Here is a 16,687-nt window from a genome sequence, read left to right as displayed (position 1 = left end):
AGCGGCTCATGATCAAAGCGCAGAATACACAAATGCACTGACCTCGTGACATATACAAAAGGAACGCACACTATCATATGACGCAATATGATTTTTCCCAGCAGAAACTCACACAAAACCTCAAGCGGAGGGAGAACAGACGCTGTGTGTCAGAAATCAAATCCCCTTTGACATTCAGATGATGTTCATTTTGATGTTTTTATCTCCGAGCGCAGATCCTGATCTCCACCCACAGACCGAACCAATAAAAAACCCAACGGCCCACATCTGAATCTCATCAGTTGAGCTGAAGACTGACAATTATCATTCATTACAGTCGGAGATCCTGAAACACTGCTGGACACACGACGATGAACTCCAGCAAAGCCTGACTGTGGAAAACTGGGAGTGAAATATTACATGCAGATGCTTCTTATACTGGGCTCTGCTGCAAAATGTTGCTTATGCACACCACCATTCAAAAAAAAGATTAGTTTTTTTTCTTTTGGAAACAAATTTACATTTTTATTCAGTAAGGATGCAAGTGACAGTAAAGGCACTTATAAGGTTACAAAACATATCTAATCTCAAATAAATGCTGCTCTTTTCATCACAGAATCCTGCAAACAGTGTATTATTATTAACCGTTTTCAGCATTGTTAATCATCAGAAATATGTCTTGAGCAGCAAATCAGCATATTAGAATGATTTCTGAAGGAACATGAAGACTGGAGTAATGATGCTGAAAATTCAGCTTTGAGCACAGCAATAAATTACATTTTGCTATATATTCACATAAAGAAAACCTGTTACTTAAAATATTTGTCAATTTGACTGTTTTTGCTGTATTTTTGCTCAAATAAATTTGATCTTGGTGAGCAGAAGAGATCTTACTGACCTTTTAAACGGTAGTCTGCATGAAAATATTTAAAGGAATAGTTTAATTGTACATTAAAAATGATTTATTCACCCTCACGTTGTTCCAAACACATATAATGTCATATAATCAAAGTGAATGATGACGGATGTGTCAAAAACATCACAATCAAATATATGAAATAACCAGTGTTGGGAAGGTTACTTTGGAAATGTAATAGGTTACAGATTACAAGTTACCCTACTTAAAATGTAATAAGTAGTGTAACTTTTCAATTACTTTAAAGTAATGTAACTGATTACATTTGATTACTTTTTGAAATTTCAATGTTAATCATTTTGAAACCTGTAAAGCAGGCAGGGTTAACCTTACAGTAGTGCCCAACACTTATTACTGTCAGACTTTCAAAATCCTTCATCACTTGAATGAAGATTGTAATATTTTAATTTTAAAGGAGACATTGGATGCAAAATATCTTCATTACAACCACCCTACAAATCCTTTTTTTAATCCCCCAAAAACCTAAACAGTTATCAAGCCAATATGATGTCATATTGCTCAGGCCCCTCCCACAACCTCTGATGCACTGTCCCATATTAGCATATTTCCACCCTCAGCCTGTTATTTTCTCCGCAGCTGTAGCGACAACGATGTCTTGTAAACAATGCAGGTGTTTTGTTGTTAGATGTAGAAGAATATAAGAGTCCTAATTTTCTCCAGACATCAGTGCCACCGAGGATGCAGTGAATTCGTTTTTGATTTTGATGGTAATGCGCCAACGAATACTCCTAAATTCGTTTATGTCTGCGCAAATCATTTTCTCCTTTGCTTTCTGAATGAGGGACAATTCAAGGCAAGTTTTGTTAAAAAGTTAAAACTCAAGGATGGATCCATTGTTCATGATCCAGTTGCACCTCCAGAAGTAGTAAGTCTCACACTTTATATTTTTTTTTTTTTATTAATAATTTGCGAATCACCTTTGCTCTTCCACGGAAGAGAGGGGCGGGGTTTGCAGAGCTCATTATCATGTAAAGAGATATGCACCGAAATGAATCGCTGTGAACAGAGCTGTTTTTGACAAGGTAAAAAGGGTGTTGTTTTACACGACCACTGAGCCCATTTCAAGAAGACCCTAAAAAACCATACCAACTTGTGGAAAATGGGCATCCGATGTCCCCTTTGAAGCACAGCCACCACAAAATCAGACTTATTTTGGAGATCATTCTGAGGTTAAATACATATTTAAAATCATAATAGTTTAATAGCAATGATACTGTTTTTGAAATCAAATCTTTGCATAGCTATGACAGGAAACACTGGAATCTGACAATGCCTTTAAAAAAAACAGTTAATCTTAAAAAATAAAGCATTTACATAAACCCACATAGGAAATAAAAGAGTTATCAAATAAGCATATTATAAATTCTTGAAACTTTGGGGTTTCATATTTTAGAGCACTCACTGCAATTTATGAAAGAAATCAATTAAATCTGTATGTGGGAGTGTGTGTGAAAAAAATAAAATAAATAAAAAATCAGATGTAACCCCCTTTGTAATCCTTAACATTTTCATAAGTAACTGTAATTTAATTACATGTTTTTTCTCAGTAACTGTAAATTTACTTTTATTTTGTAATTAAATTACGTAATTCCATTACATAGAACTAGTTACTTCCCAACACTGGAAATAACATATCTGGTGTTTACATTTGTTGCAGTGATCCTGTGGTTGCTGTAATCAGGAAATCCTTAACAACCAAAGTTACTGCCTTACTTTATGGTTATATTACATAATCTTCTTCTTAGCCGATGGCTAATATTCTACATTTAGTCATTTAGCAGACGCTTTTATCCAAAGCAACTTACAAATGAGGACATTAGAAGCAATCAAAACCAACAAAAGAGCAACAACATGCAAGTGCTATTACAAAACTTGGTTAGCCTAACGCAGAACACTTAAAAAAAAAAAAAAAAAAGTATTTAAGAAAACGAGTAGATAGAATATAGAAAAAAGAAACCTAGTGTTCTAGTAACTAGAACTAGTACAACTAAGTGCAATCAAAATACAAACGATAATGAAAGTAGAAAACAAACAGATATTAAACAAAATACTTCCTAACAGCAAATAAAACTCTAAACAATAGAAACAGAAATGAGGTATTAAGCCTTTTCTGCCGACTAATCGCTTCTCCATTAGTCAATTATTAGCCTGACAGACACGATCACTATGAATTCGCTTTATGAAAACAAAAGCTGCATTAAAAAAAATAAAAATAAAAATACATGTTTGGAACGATAAATAATGACTGAATGATTCATTTAACTCCCAATTCACTCAAGATTGCACACGTCTAACCTGAAATTGCGGAGCCACAAGGTGTACAGCATGAATAGCTGTACACCATGTAGAACATATAAAGAGTGTGAAACACAAAAAAAACACAAAAAATCATCTGGGATTACATGAACCCACAGTTAAAAATGACCTGGGATAAACAAAAGCCCATTAGCATAAACTGATAATCCAAACTGATGTTTGCTGCGTGTACGGTGTGTGTACAGTGTGTGTAATGCGACGCAGAGCTGATGGAGCCTCTCTAAGAGACTGTTTGCCTGAAAACTCCAGAGGAATGTGTTGTATAACATGCCACTGACAGACACAAATACATCCCAGCATTCCTTTCTCTTCTAATGACTAAAACAAGAGACCGCGGCCCAGTGACTTTAAGAGCTTTGCCATGCATCCCCTCCACTTCAACCCTCCATTACACACACACTTACCTAGCTAACTAAACCAGGACACACACACACACACTACTGTTTGAACATTTGGGGGTCGGTAAGATTTTAAATACTTTTATTCAGCATTAAATTGATCAAAAGGTACATTAATGACATTTACAATGTTACAAAAGTTTTATATTTCAAATAAATGTTCTATTCGTCCTGAAAAGAAATGAAAAACAGCTTCCACAAAAATATTGGGCAGCACAACACTGATAATAATCAGAAATGTTTCTTGAGCAGCAAATCAGCATATTAGAATGATTTGTGACCCTGGACCACAAAACCAGTCATAAAGTGTACATTTTTCAAAATTGAGATTTATACATCTGAAATCTGAATAAATAAGCTTTCCATTGATGTATGGTTTGTTAGGATCAGACAATATTTGGATGAGATACAACTATTTGAAAATCTGGAATCTGAGGGTGCAAAAATGAAAAAATAAAAATACTGAGAAAATCACCTTTAAAGTTGTCTAAATGAAGTTCTTAGCAATGCATATTACTGATCAAAAATGAAGTTTTGATATATTTACAGTAGGAAATTCACTAAATATCTTCACGGAACATGATTTTTACTTAATATCCTAATGATTTTTGGCATAAAATAAAAATGGATAATTTTGACACATTCAATGTATTTTTGGCTATTGCTATAAATATACCCCAGGTTTTGTGGTCCAGGGTCACATTTGTGAAGGATTATGACACACTGAAGACTGTTCAAAAACTTGTTCAAAACCATTAATAACACTTTTGAATAGTATTGTGAACTTTAGACTTGTATTGGTTCTGTTAATAAAAGGCAATTATTCATTCATTTAACATTTAATTTATCTTTGCATTGAAATGTACAAAACAATATAACTGAGTTTGTTTAAAAATATTTAAAAATGTCTTTAAATTTTTATAATTTAAATAAATTTTAATATAACAAGTTTAATTTTTGGCCCTTCATATTCAAAAGTTTGGGCCCCTGCCCCTCTGGGTTAAAACCTACACTTTTCAAAAAAAAAAATAAGTAAGTAATATTAAAAAGACATTAGTGTCTTGGTGGTGCAAGTCAATATTTCTTTCTCTTGCTCTGATGTAGGGATATGATTTGCACAAACAATAAGTACTTCTTAACTTCTTGTCGACTAGAGGTGTGCTGTTACTTTACTGTGCCACTAAGTGATCAGATGCTCTTCACGGGACCAAAAAATAAATAAAAATACAGGTGAAAAAAAAATCCCTCAGATGCACTCTAAAGGAGGAACCAGAGTCACATCTACAGACCAGAAAAATCACAGATACTTTAGAGGCACTCAAATCAGTAAAAAGCCACCCTATATACTCTGCAACTGCATAGCGATGCACTGAAATCTGCTGAGAACACCTTAGCAACACCCTAGCTACCATAAACAGTATTCCAACATTGTTGAAATATATTCACATGCAATGTACAGCTGCATCTCAATAAATTAGAATGTCATGAAAAAGTTCATTTTTTCTTGTAGGTTATTTCAAAAAGTGAAACTTTTATATATTTTAGATTCATTGCATATAAAGTAAAACATTTCAAAAGTTTTTTGTTTTAATTTTGATGATTAGAGCTTACAGCTCATGAAAGTCAAAAATCAGTATCTCAAAATATTAGAATATTTACATTTGAGTTTGAATAAATGACCATCCCTACAGTATAAATTCCGGGTATCTCTTGTTCTTTGAAACCACAATAATGGGGAAGACTGCTGACTTGGCAATGATCCAGAAGACGAACATTGACACCCTCCACAAAGAGGGTAAGTCACAGAAGGTCATTACTGAAAGGTGTGGCTGTTTACAGAGTGCTGTATCAAAGCATATTAAATGCAAAGTTGACTGGAAGGAAGAATTTGGGTAGGAAAAGGTGCACAAGCAACAGGGATGACCGCAAGCTTGAGAATACAGTCAAGCAAAGCCGATTCAAACACTTGGGAGAGCTTCACAAGGAGAGAACTGAAGCTGGAGTCAGTGCATCAAGAGTCACCACGCTCAGACGTCTTCAGGAAAATGGCTACCAAGCCACTTCTGAACCAGAGACAACATCAGAAGCATCTTAACTGGGCTGTGGAGAAAAAGAACTGGACTGTTGCTCAGTGGTCCAAAGTCCTCTTTTCAGATGAAAGTAAATTTTGCATTTCATTTGGAAAGCAAGGTCCCAGAGTCTGAAGGAAGAGTGGAGAGGCACAGAATCCATGTCACTTGAAGTCCAGTGTGAAGTTTCCACAGTCAGTGATGATTTGGGCTGCCATGTCATCTGCTGGTGTTGGTCCACTGTGTTTTCTGAAGTCCACAGTCAACACAGCCATCTACCAGGAAATTTTAGAGCACTTCATGCTTCCTTCTGTTGACAAGCTTTATGGAGATGCTGATTTCATTTTCCAGCAGGACTTGGCACCTGCCCACACTGCCAAAGGTACCAAAAGCTGGTTCAATGACCATAGTGTTACTGTGCTTGATTGGCCAGCAAACTCGCCTGACCTGAACCCCATAGAGAATCTATGGGGTATTGTCAAGAGGAAGATGAGAGACACCAGACCCAACAATGCAGATGAGCTGAAGGCCGATATCAAAGCAACCTGGGCTTCCATACCACCTCAGCAGTGCCACAAACTGATCACCTAAATGCCACGCAGAAATAAATGAACTTTTCCACGACATTCTAATTTGTTGAGATGCACCTGTATATTATGCATGCATCCTAATATTGTGGATACACACAAAACACATGCAGAACTAGACGGGAAAGATGCAGGAGTTGAGAATTTAGCCATTTACTAGAGATGCACTGTACAAAATTAAGTCAAAAATACATAAATAATGTACCTAATATAAAAATATATGTACAAAAATATAATAATTATTATTCTTAAAGCTGCAGACCATAACTTTTTTTTTAAAATATCCAAAATCAATATTTGAGCAAGTACATAGCCAGCGTCGCCTTACTTTAGCCCGATTCACAACGGTTAGCTTATAATAATGTTTTCTTATTTGAGTGGTACGGGTAGGTTTTCACGGGAAATTCGAGGCATGGCACTGCATCATTACATCATGTCTGTAAACATAGAGAAGTTGTTTCCGGCTGCTAGGCTATCGCATGTGAAAATCCTGCAGGTGGTGCATCTTTTAGCCTTTTCTCACAGCAGCTAGAATAATTAAAAGTCAAAAAAATCATTTTGATGGCGGATTGTAATCCAGAAAGGATTATATGAAACGCATGTGAATGACATTAAATTATATTCCAGTTTTAAATGTGCTTCTGATTACAGATAGCCCGGGATTACACAAGATTTGTATTTTAAAGAAAACCAGTTCGAAGGGAGCATAACTTGCTTTTTGGGTTGGAAGAATTTCTTAATATGAAATTCTAAATGGTGCGACAATTAGATATTAGACTGTACAGAAATTGAAATCTACACGCTAATACACACTATACTCATTGTTAATGTTGTTAACATTAATAATTTGAGAATAAAGTAATAATTATAATAATAATAATAATAATAATAATAATAATATGCACGGTTTGATGTGATATGAGCTAATCAATCGTTAGATTAAAATCACCATTGGTAGCGCGATTTATTGTAATGCTTTTTTCCTCAGTTGGTCAGAACAAACGTGGCAGACTTGTTACTTGTTCAGATGGCAATATGTGGTGAAAATTCTTATTTGGGTCATATATTCCAAGTAGTAGGCTAGAATCTGTGATTCCTAAGTACAGTATTCACACCGGCGCGGTGACTGGCAGCCACACATTCACCTCAAAACATTAGATTCATCTGCGCTGGAGCCGTGCCAGAGTACAACCCACGCAATAAAATTAATTCCACAAGGAACTGCAATTCCAGGTTTTCAAACAGAGATGGCGACAAAGAGGCAAAACTTACGTACTGCAGCTTTAAATAATATATTTTATACGTTATTTATTATTATACACAAATGCATTTCAAAATCTCTCATCACTAGTTGACTAGTCTGTCTTAAGGAAGTCCTGTGTAATTAGGCTGGCTTAGCATCTCCTTGTCCACCAGACATGATCAGATTTATTAGCGCTAAATAAATGGTTGCTGAGTGCAGTCCTTCAATATTTCCAAGAAATAAATAGGCTGAACAACAATAACCTTTTATTTCAGAGTTCTCACCAACAACCGCAACAGCACTCAGAGCAAAACGACTGACGGTAATTGAGAGAAATTTACTGTTGAAGCTGGTGAATGCGTTACAGAAGCGCTGCTTTGACGACGGCGGCACTTTGAAAGACGTGAACTTCCACGCATCTTCTCTGAGAGCATTCAGAGCGCTGACAGTTACTGTTAGACAGTGAGCTAAAGCACGACGTCAACACGATAAAACCCTCTCAGAGAAGATGCATCCTTTCCATGCATTCATCCTCTTCAAAAGTACCACCAATTAAAAAAGCCACCGTATTACAACCTCAAACAGAAGCTGCATTACTATGGAGCTGCTGCATGAAGACTACATAAACAAGGCCTATGCATGGAAACTATAAAAGCATGAGGATAAATCACAAAGATCACAGTCGAGGGTTAGTGATTGGAAATTCCCCCTATAAACGATTCAAAGACTCGCTGATAAATATGTAAAGGAACAGACAGACACACCTGCTGATGGAAACACTGAGCTCACTGCTCCTGTCTACAGCAAAAAAAAAAAAAAAAACACTTCAGGCATTAATTGCTCATTTATCTGCAGCAAAAAACAAAAACAAAAAAACATTTCACTGTAGAATCTGGTTAATACATTTAAACAAATATAAGAGACGCTAAAGATTTTGATTAATCTTATGCTTAATTATGGGCTTTCACAGTTGAAACTGTTAACCTGGGGTCATTAACCTGTACTGATATTGATATCATAGAGACTTAGAGATATCTTGACACTGTCGGCCAAACAGACAAACTTAAAAGCCGATGGCGTTAAAAATGCTAAATATCGGCTTTGATGATATCTTGCTTAAAAACTAGTTAACATGCCACAAGAGAACCATTTATTCATATATTATGTCATATGTACAGAATCATACACGTGTCATCTATTTCAAATGAACGCACTTCTAGACAGCAAATAAATAGAAAATTATCTGTGATTGGTCAGTGGTTAAACGGATTAAAACTAGCGGTCAACTGCTATTGATTTTTGGAAGGCTGATATCAATATCTTAAAGAGCAAGGTGGCTGATATATAAGCCTATATAAATAATATTAAATATTTAATTTAAAAATAATAAAAACACAATTGCTGAAATTAAATCTACATTTTACATAATTTACATAATAATATAAAATTAAAAATTTCAACTTCATAAATCCCTAAAACAATCACTTAGCTATTAGCTATTCTCAAAGCCATCAAAATAAAAGTCCCACTCCATGCATATCAGCCAAACAGAAAAACTGTTCAATGCTGATAATTAAAAAATAGCAAATATCAGCCGATATATCAGCCTTGACAATACATCAGAAGACCACTATTGAAACTGGCATGTTAAGATTAAAAATCAATAGATAAAAGCAAACCAAAATGTGTGAAATACTTAGAGTTAAAAGTGACCTTAAAGGGACAGTCCACCCAAAAAAATGAAAATGCTGTCATCGTTTAGGCACCCTCTTGTAATTCCAAAGCTATACGAGTTTCTTTCTTCTATGGAACACAAAAGATGATATTTTGAAGGATGCTTTTTTTGGACATACTATGAAAGTCAATGGAAACATTTGGCAACCCGCATTCTTCTTCAAAATATCTTCTTTTGTGTTCCTCAGTTTTGAAATGACATGAGGACACTCTCTATAACCTGGAGGTAAACAAACATAAACCCACGGTTAAGTGCATATATCACTAGTGCAAAGCCCATTAGAGTGCTAAATGAGGGATTATCATGTTCATAGAGTTTTAATATGGATTTACGCAAGAGTCAACAGAGGATTAATCAGGCTTTTACAGGTAGTTAAGAGTTCAAAGCCACCACAGGCCAATCTTTTGTGAAATCTCCACTCGGGACATGCTACGACACACACTTTAATCGGCTTCATAATGACAGATCCAGAGTCCCTTCTGTTGCTCCAGAAAAAGCTTCCTGTTGCTTTCGTCTTCTTTCAAATCATTGAGAATTCCACAATGACACGAAGGAAACAACAAGCTATTAGTGGGCCATAAAAGCGTGTAATCTGATTGGCCCTGTTTGATTCGAGCAGCGGCGACGGTACCGTGACCCCAATCATGTCCCGCAGCAGCCTGTAACGTCCGCTGGCCTTCAATACAACGTCCTACAAATCGCTAACACTGCTCGCAAATGCGCTGGCACACGCAGGGGCTAATTTTAGGGGGCGAATGATGTTGCAGAAAGCACAGGGAATGTGGTTTGCATTCACTCGCATCGCTGATGTCATTGTTATAAAGTCCAGACGTGTGGTAGTAACTCGTATTGTGCTTCTGTGTTCAGAATGCAAATCAGGACCAGAAACAAACTAATGATCAATTTCAGATTATGCAGAGCAAATGTAATTGCTCAGATGTTGCTCTTTAAAAGCTCAAGACATTTACTCATATACTTCAACAATTCCTGAGGAGAAAAAAAAAGAGAAAAAATTAGTCAATAGTTGATATACAGTAAGTATATAGAGCTCATATTAAACACAGCAACCCAGATTCAGTGTAATTTTAGTATTATTTATATACTATTATAGAGTTTTGAAATATTACAGATTTCTATATTTTGATACTATTATAAAATTGTTTTTTTTTTAAATTTTGTTGTAATGTTTTCATTTTTAATATTTTATTTTTTATTTTATTTTATTTTCAGTAATTTATTTGTTTACTTAAACTTGTCTAACTTGACAGTTAGTTGGCAAGGCAGCATGTCTAAAATTCACTGTCAACATTTCTAAATGTTTCAATATTTCTTTGTCAAGTTTATCTAATATTCTTGTTTCGATTTTATTTAATTGTGAAATGTAGCTGTTTCCGAGTGAAAATTGTTTCTACACCAAATTAATGTCAACAGAAACTCAGATCCTGTGTCATTTTAGTTATTATTTATACACTATTATAGAATTTATAAATATTTTAAAATAGGTTATATTATTTAAATACTATTATAGAATTCATTAATATTAAAAACATTTTTAAATATTTTTATATTTTCAGTTTTCATTTTAATTTTGGTAATTTTGATGTGATTTTTTATTTTATTTTATTAAATTGAAAAAAAAAAAATATTCCATACCCTTTTAATTGATTTTTATTTCAGTTTTAGTGTTAGTAATGTTAGTACTTCAGCATAAATTTTATTTCAGTTAGTTGCCAAGGCAGTATTTCTATTGTTTACATATCCGTTATTTCCATATTATTTCAATTAAAGAAAATGATTCTAATAGTTTTGGTTAAGAAAAACATCACTACCCACATTTAAAAAAAAAAAAAATACATTTGTAAATAAACATTTTTTAAAACATTTAATAAAACTTAATTAATTATGTTTTACAAGAAACGTCTTTCTTGTAAACGTTTCTTGTAAATGTTTTTCTACATTTTACATTCAATATGCTACTTGACAAATCTTTGTAATTTCTGGGTCAAAATTGTTTCTTCAGCATTTTTTTTTTTTTCTGCACAGATCATTTGATCTTGGGAGAACCTGACAAGAAATGTTTGCGTTTATGCCTATCTTCTGAAACTCGAGAGGAGACACATGAGAGATTCCTGAGGTCTTTTTATATAAAAGAAACTAAAGAGACTAAAGCAAAAGCTTTCAATTTGCAGGCTGGAAGACAAACATCAACAGGTCGGGACGGACGGCCTGTTATCAGTTTCCAAGAGGGAAATATAGACAGGAAACCCGTCTGAATGAGGGGAGGGGAGGCCTATCGGAAGCGCAGAGTAAACAAGCTCCTTTTTAATCATCTAGACTCGCGTTTTCAACCTAGCGCTTTGATCTCGCACTCCATTAACGCATCCATCCCAGCCTCCCTATCATCCGTCCTCCTGAGAGATCAGACAGGACAGGAGATTATTTAGAAGAAAAGTGGAGAGTTACACGATAGATACGAGGCTGCCAAGACGTCGAGGGCGTTTGCTCGGCTAATTCCAACATCTGCTGTCACGCTCGTCGTAATCCAATAAGCCATTTCTGTGGAGGTCACACCAGAAAAATGAGGTCAGTTTGCAGATCGGCTGATGACAGTAAAGGTTAGGTGAGAGCAGGCTGCTCTCTCCATCAGATCATACATCATGAGTAGTTATTTTTGCTGAAGATGGAATGAAAACATATGCATATACTGTACAAAAATGTACATGTACACATTATCGTTCAAACGTTTGGGGTCTGTAAGACTTTTGTTTTTGAAACAAGTCTCTTCTGCTGAGCAAGGCTGCATTTTATTTGAAAATACAGAGAAAACAGTAATAGTGTGAAACTTTGTTGCAATTTAAAAATATCTGTTTTCTATGTGAATTGTAAAATGTAATTTATTTCTGTTATGCAAAGTTGCATTTTCAATTTTCATTTAAATTTTTGTTTAAGTTTTAGTCATCATTTATTTACTATTTAATTGTTTTTTGTAATTATTTATAATTATGTTGCCAAGGCAGCATTTCTAAAAAATTTTCAACATATCTAATTTTTTTAAAAGTTTTTCCATCTAAAGTTTTTCATTTTAGTTTTATTTCAGTTAAAGTAAATTTTTTTTTAGTAGTTTTAGTTAGCAATGACATCACTACCCATTCTGTTTTTTTTTGTTTTGTTTTGTTTTTTTTTTGCTTTTACTGTAAATTATTTCTTGAAGTTAAAACAAAGGTCACTGAGGTCCGTTTTAAAAGAAAATACGATTTCAGTTTTTCTACTTCAAAATTTTACTTTTAATTCAATGTGTTACTTGCCATTTCTTTGTAATTAATGTGTCATTAATTGTGTCACATGATCCTTCAGAAGTCATTCTAATATGCTGATTTGCATTTTATTTTTCAGGATACTTTGATGAATAGAAAATTCAAAAGAACAGCATTTATTTGAAACAGAAATCTTTTGTAACATTAGAAATGTCTTTACTGTCCCTTTTGATCAACTTGATCAAATTTCTGAAAAAAAAACAGCAATTTCTTCCCCTTTGCAATATAAGCAGAAGAGCAAAATCTCTGCCGAGCTCATTTCACCCATCATGCCACCCAGCACTACACTGCAGGTAAGAGGATCTGATCTTAGATCAGTCGCTTCAGTCAGGGCTCAGTATAACCTGATACGGCTCTTTGTGAGCATTTACAAAGGTTAAGCTGACCTCTCCGCCACAAAGCGCCAAACAAACCGGGAGGGAAGAAGGAAGAAACTAATCTAATAGACTTGGAAGGAAAGTGCGCTCTTTAAACCAGGTTAGCATCGTTTAATTGACCCACCAGAGGATCAAATTGGACCCTCACAGCCACTGCAAGAGTCAAACATTTGGAAATAAATTCATCCCTCAGCAATGGCAGTCCAAAACATATTTGGTCACTTTGTATTAGTTTGTTTCACTTGTAAAGTGTGCTTGTGCGTCTTCTTTAAAACAAATGGTTTGAGGTTTTTAATTTGACGCAATGACATTCTGACATTTAAATATGAAACCTTGTTTGCACCACAAAATTAAAAAATAAATAAAATAAAGGTATGTGAGCTTTTAATCTCACAACTTTGACTTTTTTCTTTGCAATACAGTTGTTTCCGAAACAACTTTTTAAATTGAGACTTTTTATCTTACAATTATGACTTTTTTCCCCCTCACAATTGTCGTTTCCTCAAAGTAAAATAGAAAAAGGTAATTACCACTTTTTTCAAAAAAGTCATAATTGTGAAATATAAACAGTGTTGGGAAAAAAAAAAAAAAAAAAGTTTGATTTGTGAGATAAAGTCGTAACAGCACTTTGGTGGTTTTTTGAAAAGTTTTTATGCTTTACGCTATGCATCTGGATAGTTATGAAAGAAAATCGGTGTGGTAAATGCACTTCATGTCTTGCGTCTTACTGACATACAAATAGTAACTGTGTGTACTGTAATATTAGAATGATAATATATATATAATATAATATATTTTTGGTTTAAAATGGAAAAAGGTACCACTTGTGTCAAATCAAATTGCACATTTGTAATGCAAAATAAACAGAGCACGTATGACCGGCCTCCATTAAAGACCAGTGGCTGCGCCGAGAGGCCTTTTCTCCTTAAATAAAACATTTCCACCATCATCATGTCTGATCTTGTTTTGCTCTGCCTGTGATCCGCCGACCGGCCCAGAAAAGCCAGTCAAATTTGGGTAGCGCCGCTCGCCAACCTGTGGCCTGGAGAAACAACATGCTTAGGAAGATCAAATGGGATGGGAGATGTGTAATTACTGGTGGTTATGAAAACTGGCTGTCATCCTCAACGCGGCGAATTCAGAGCCGCCCGAGGACAGCCGAGGCAGACACGCCTGGAAAAGCACTAATCCAGCACACTTAACTAGAGAGGAAGGCTGTTGCTTCACCTCGCTTACTTTGGAGTCTAATACGGAGGCAAATGAACCATGGACGGTAGGCTAGGGCGATATAGATATATATATATATATATATATATATATATATATATATATTCACCATGCATTTGACTAGAAATATAACTGTGAATATCATAACGATTTAAGTTTGATTCATTTCCGTGAATCAGTTCAAACTCAAATGAATTCAGAACCTGGTGAAACTTTGAAAATCACTGTGGAAAACATGCCTTCATTTTTTTAAATAGATTTCTTTCTGTATTTTACTTAATATATCAAAACATTTTTAATTAAAAAAAAAAAAAATTAAAAGCAAATACATATAAATTTCCAGTTATTTGATGAAAGATAAATAGAAAAAATATAATTTTAGGAAAAACATATCTAGATACAATATTGTAAATATTCTTCCACGTGTGAAAAATGTCGTTGAAAACGTGTCTTGATTTTATTGTCTTTTACTTATTTTAAACATTTTGAGTTTAAATAGAAACATTGAAAAACTAAAAAAATCCAGATCTGAAAGATATTTATTAAAAGATAAAAAAAGAGAAAGAAAAAAGTATATCGTTTTAGTTTTTTAATGTATTGTACTTGTCATATTAAACGTTTTGAATTTAAAAAGCAAACATTTTTAAAAAGTTATAAGCAAAACATAGAAAAAAAAAAAACATTTAGATTTTCTAGAAAAATCTAGAGAGAGAAAAAAAAGTGTTCTTGTGTTCATTTGGTGCAAAACACAATGGAAAACATGTCTTGATTATTTCAACTAGATTTTTTACTATATTTTACTTCTTATATTAAACATTTTGGATTTAAATGGCAACCATGGACCAAAAAGCAAATATATATATCAAATATTGTCAAAAGGCCAAATATAGAGACATAATTGAAGCTTTTTCACCCGGCTCTAGTGCACTCCATAATTTGATGCACAGCATACAAACACGCTATACAGCAGATCACTCGATATCATTCTTCCCATCAGCAGATAAAAGCCGTAATGTTGAATTCATGTGGTCTGGCCAAAGGAAAAAGTGAGGGAAGAAAAGATAGAAACTTCCCCCTACCCCCACCTGCTTCTATCACTTTGTCCCCTAGAGGAAGGGAACATTATGCAGGAGGACAATGCGCCAAAGCAAGCCAGGCCTGTTGCAACAGGTTGGCGCTGCAACAAAAAGCATCTGTCTGTGCGACACGCTCTCCGTACGCAAGAGACTGATGCCCTTCTGTAAATCAGACACACATGCATGCATTACCTTTCTGATAATTAGCTATACTCATAGAAGCGGATGTTTCTTAACCAACGCAAAGCACTCGCTCAAGAACAACTGCCGCCTTCAGCGACTCTAAAGTTCACAAAACAAACAAACACGGGGCTTGAACCTTCAACCTTTGAGTTACAAACCCACAATGTTCTTTTGCATGGGCTTGCAATTACAATTTACATTCTGCATGTAGATACTAGTTACCGGCGGCATGGATAACACCTCAAAACGTTAGTGATTTTGATAAAACAGCCTAGATAAACTCTGAAGAGAGACCAGAATAATCGCTTGAGACTTGAGGGTGGACGCTTGAAATGGTAAGAAACCACCTAGCAACCTCCCACAACACAGCACGGTTTGCACAGGCAGGCACACTTTCTTCAGATAAAGCAAAAATCTAGTTGCAACTTGCAACAGAACAGGGAAGCAAAATGTGTTTTGCCAATAAAATACAACTCCAGAAACACCTTTCTCCGTCCGTGTCTAATGAAGCAGTCATCTTGTAATGTGATCTGCTGTCAAATTCAAATGCAACCTCATCGAGCTGATCACAAACACACGTTGCACTAACAAGAAATCAGTTTTAGTTTATTTTTATAATGCAATAACTCTTTCCCACAGGCATAAAGGCTTTCAAGATCCATTTAGAGTGAGTGCATCCCCTCTGGCTTGATCGGGACGGCTCTCGCAGAGAATCGTAGAACTCACAGCCTTCAAAGCCCGAACATCTGGCAGTATGGCCTCAGAGAACAGACCTAACGCTTTACAACACCACAAATCTATCAGCTCCAATAAGACCCGGGCAGCTCTTGGCTCTCACACAGATGCATTTGATGGCTTCCCAGGTGAGCGATTCTGCATGTGAGACGACAACAGATCTCGAATGAGATGCAACACTAGTGCTGTAGACTTCTACGCCATCAGCAAAGACTGGTGTGCTATTGAACATGCAAAACATCTATAGTGACCACAAGGTTATTAAAAATAATAGCCTGAAATAAACAGAATGGGATTACATTTATTCTGCCAAATGTTTTGGAAGAAGAGTGACAATAAATGCCACTTGCTTTGATCTAACGCAACACATTCAGACAGTTTTAAGTGACCGTCTGCCAGTAAAAGCTTCCAAGAGTTCTTGGTGCTTCTGGTACTACATGACATGGATCGTGGCCCAAATATTTAAAATAATATACCAAAATAAACAGAATGTAATTGCATTTGTTTTGCC

The 16,687-nt window shown here is 35.1% G+C and overlaps 1 protein-coding gene across 3 annotated transcripts in view; it reads right to left on the bottom strand.

Annotated features, from left to right (window-relative positions):
- Positions 1-16,687, bottom strand: part of LOC131540371 (E3 ubiquitin-protein ligase RNF43) — a 131,212-nt gene that overhangs the window by 112,484 nt on the left and 2,041 nt on the right. The window lies entirely within an intron of this gene.

Source organism: Onychostoma macrolepis, chromosome 05 (assembly GCF_012432095.1).
Source record: "Onychostoma macrolepis isolate SWU-2019 chromosome 05, ASM1243209v1, whole genome shotgun sequence".
Classification (NCBI taxonomy): Eukaryota; Metazoa; Chordata; class Actinopteri; order Cypriniformes; family Cyprinidae; genus Onychostoma; species Onychostoma macrolepis.
This window is presented reverse-complemented; position numbering and strand designations above follow the sequence as displayed.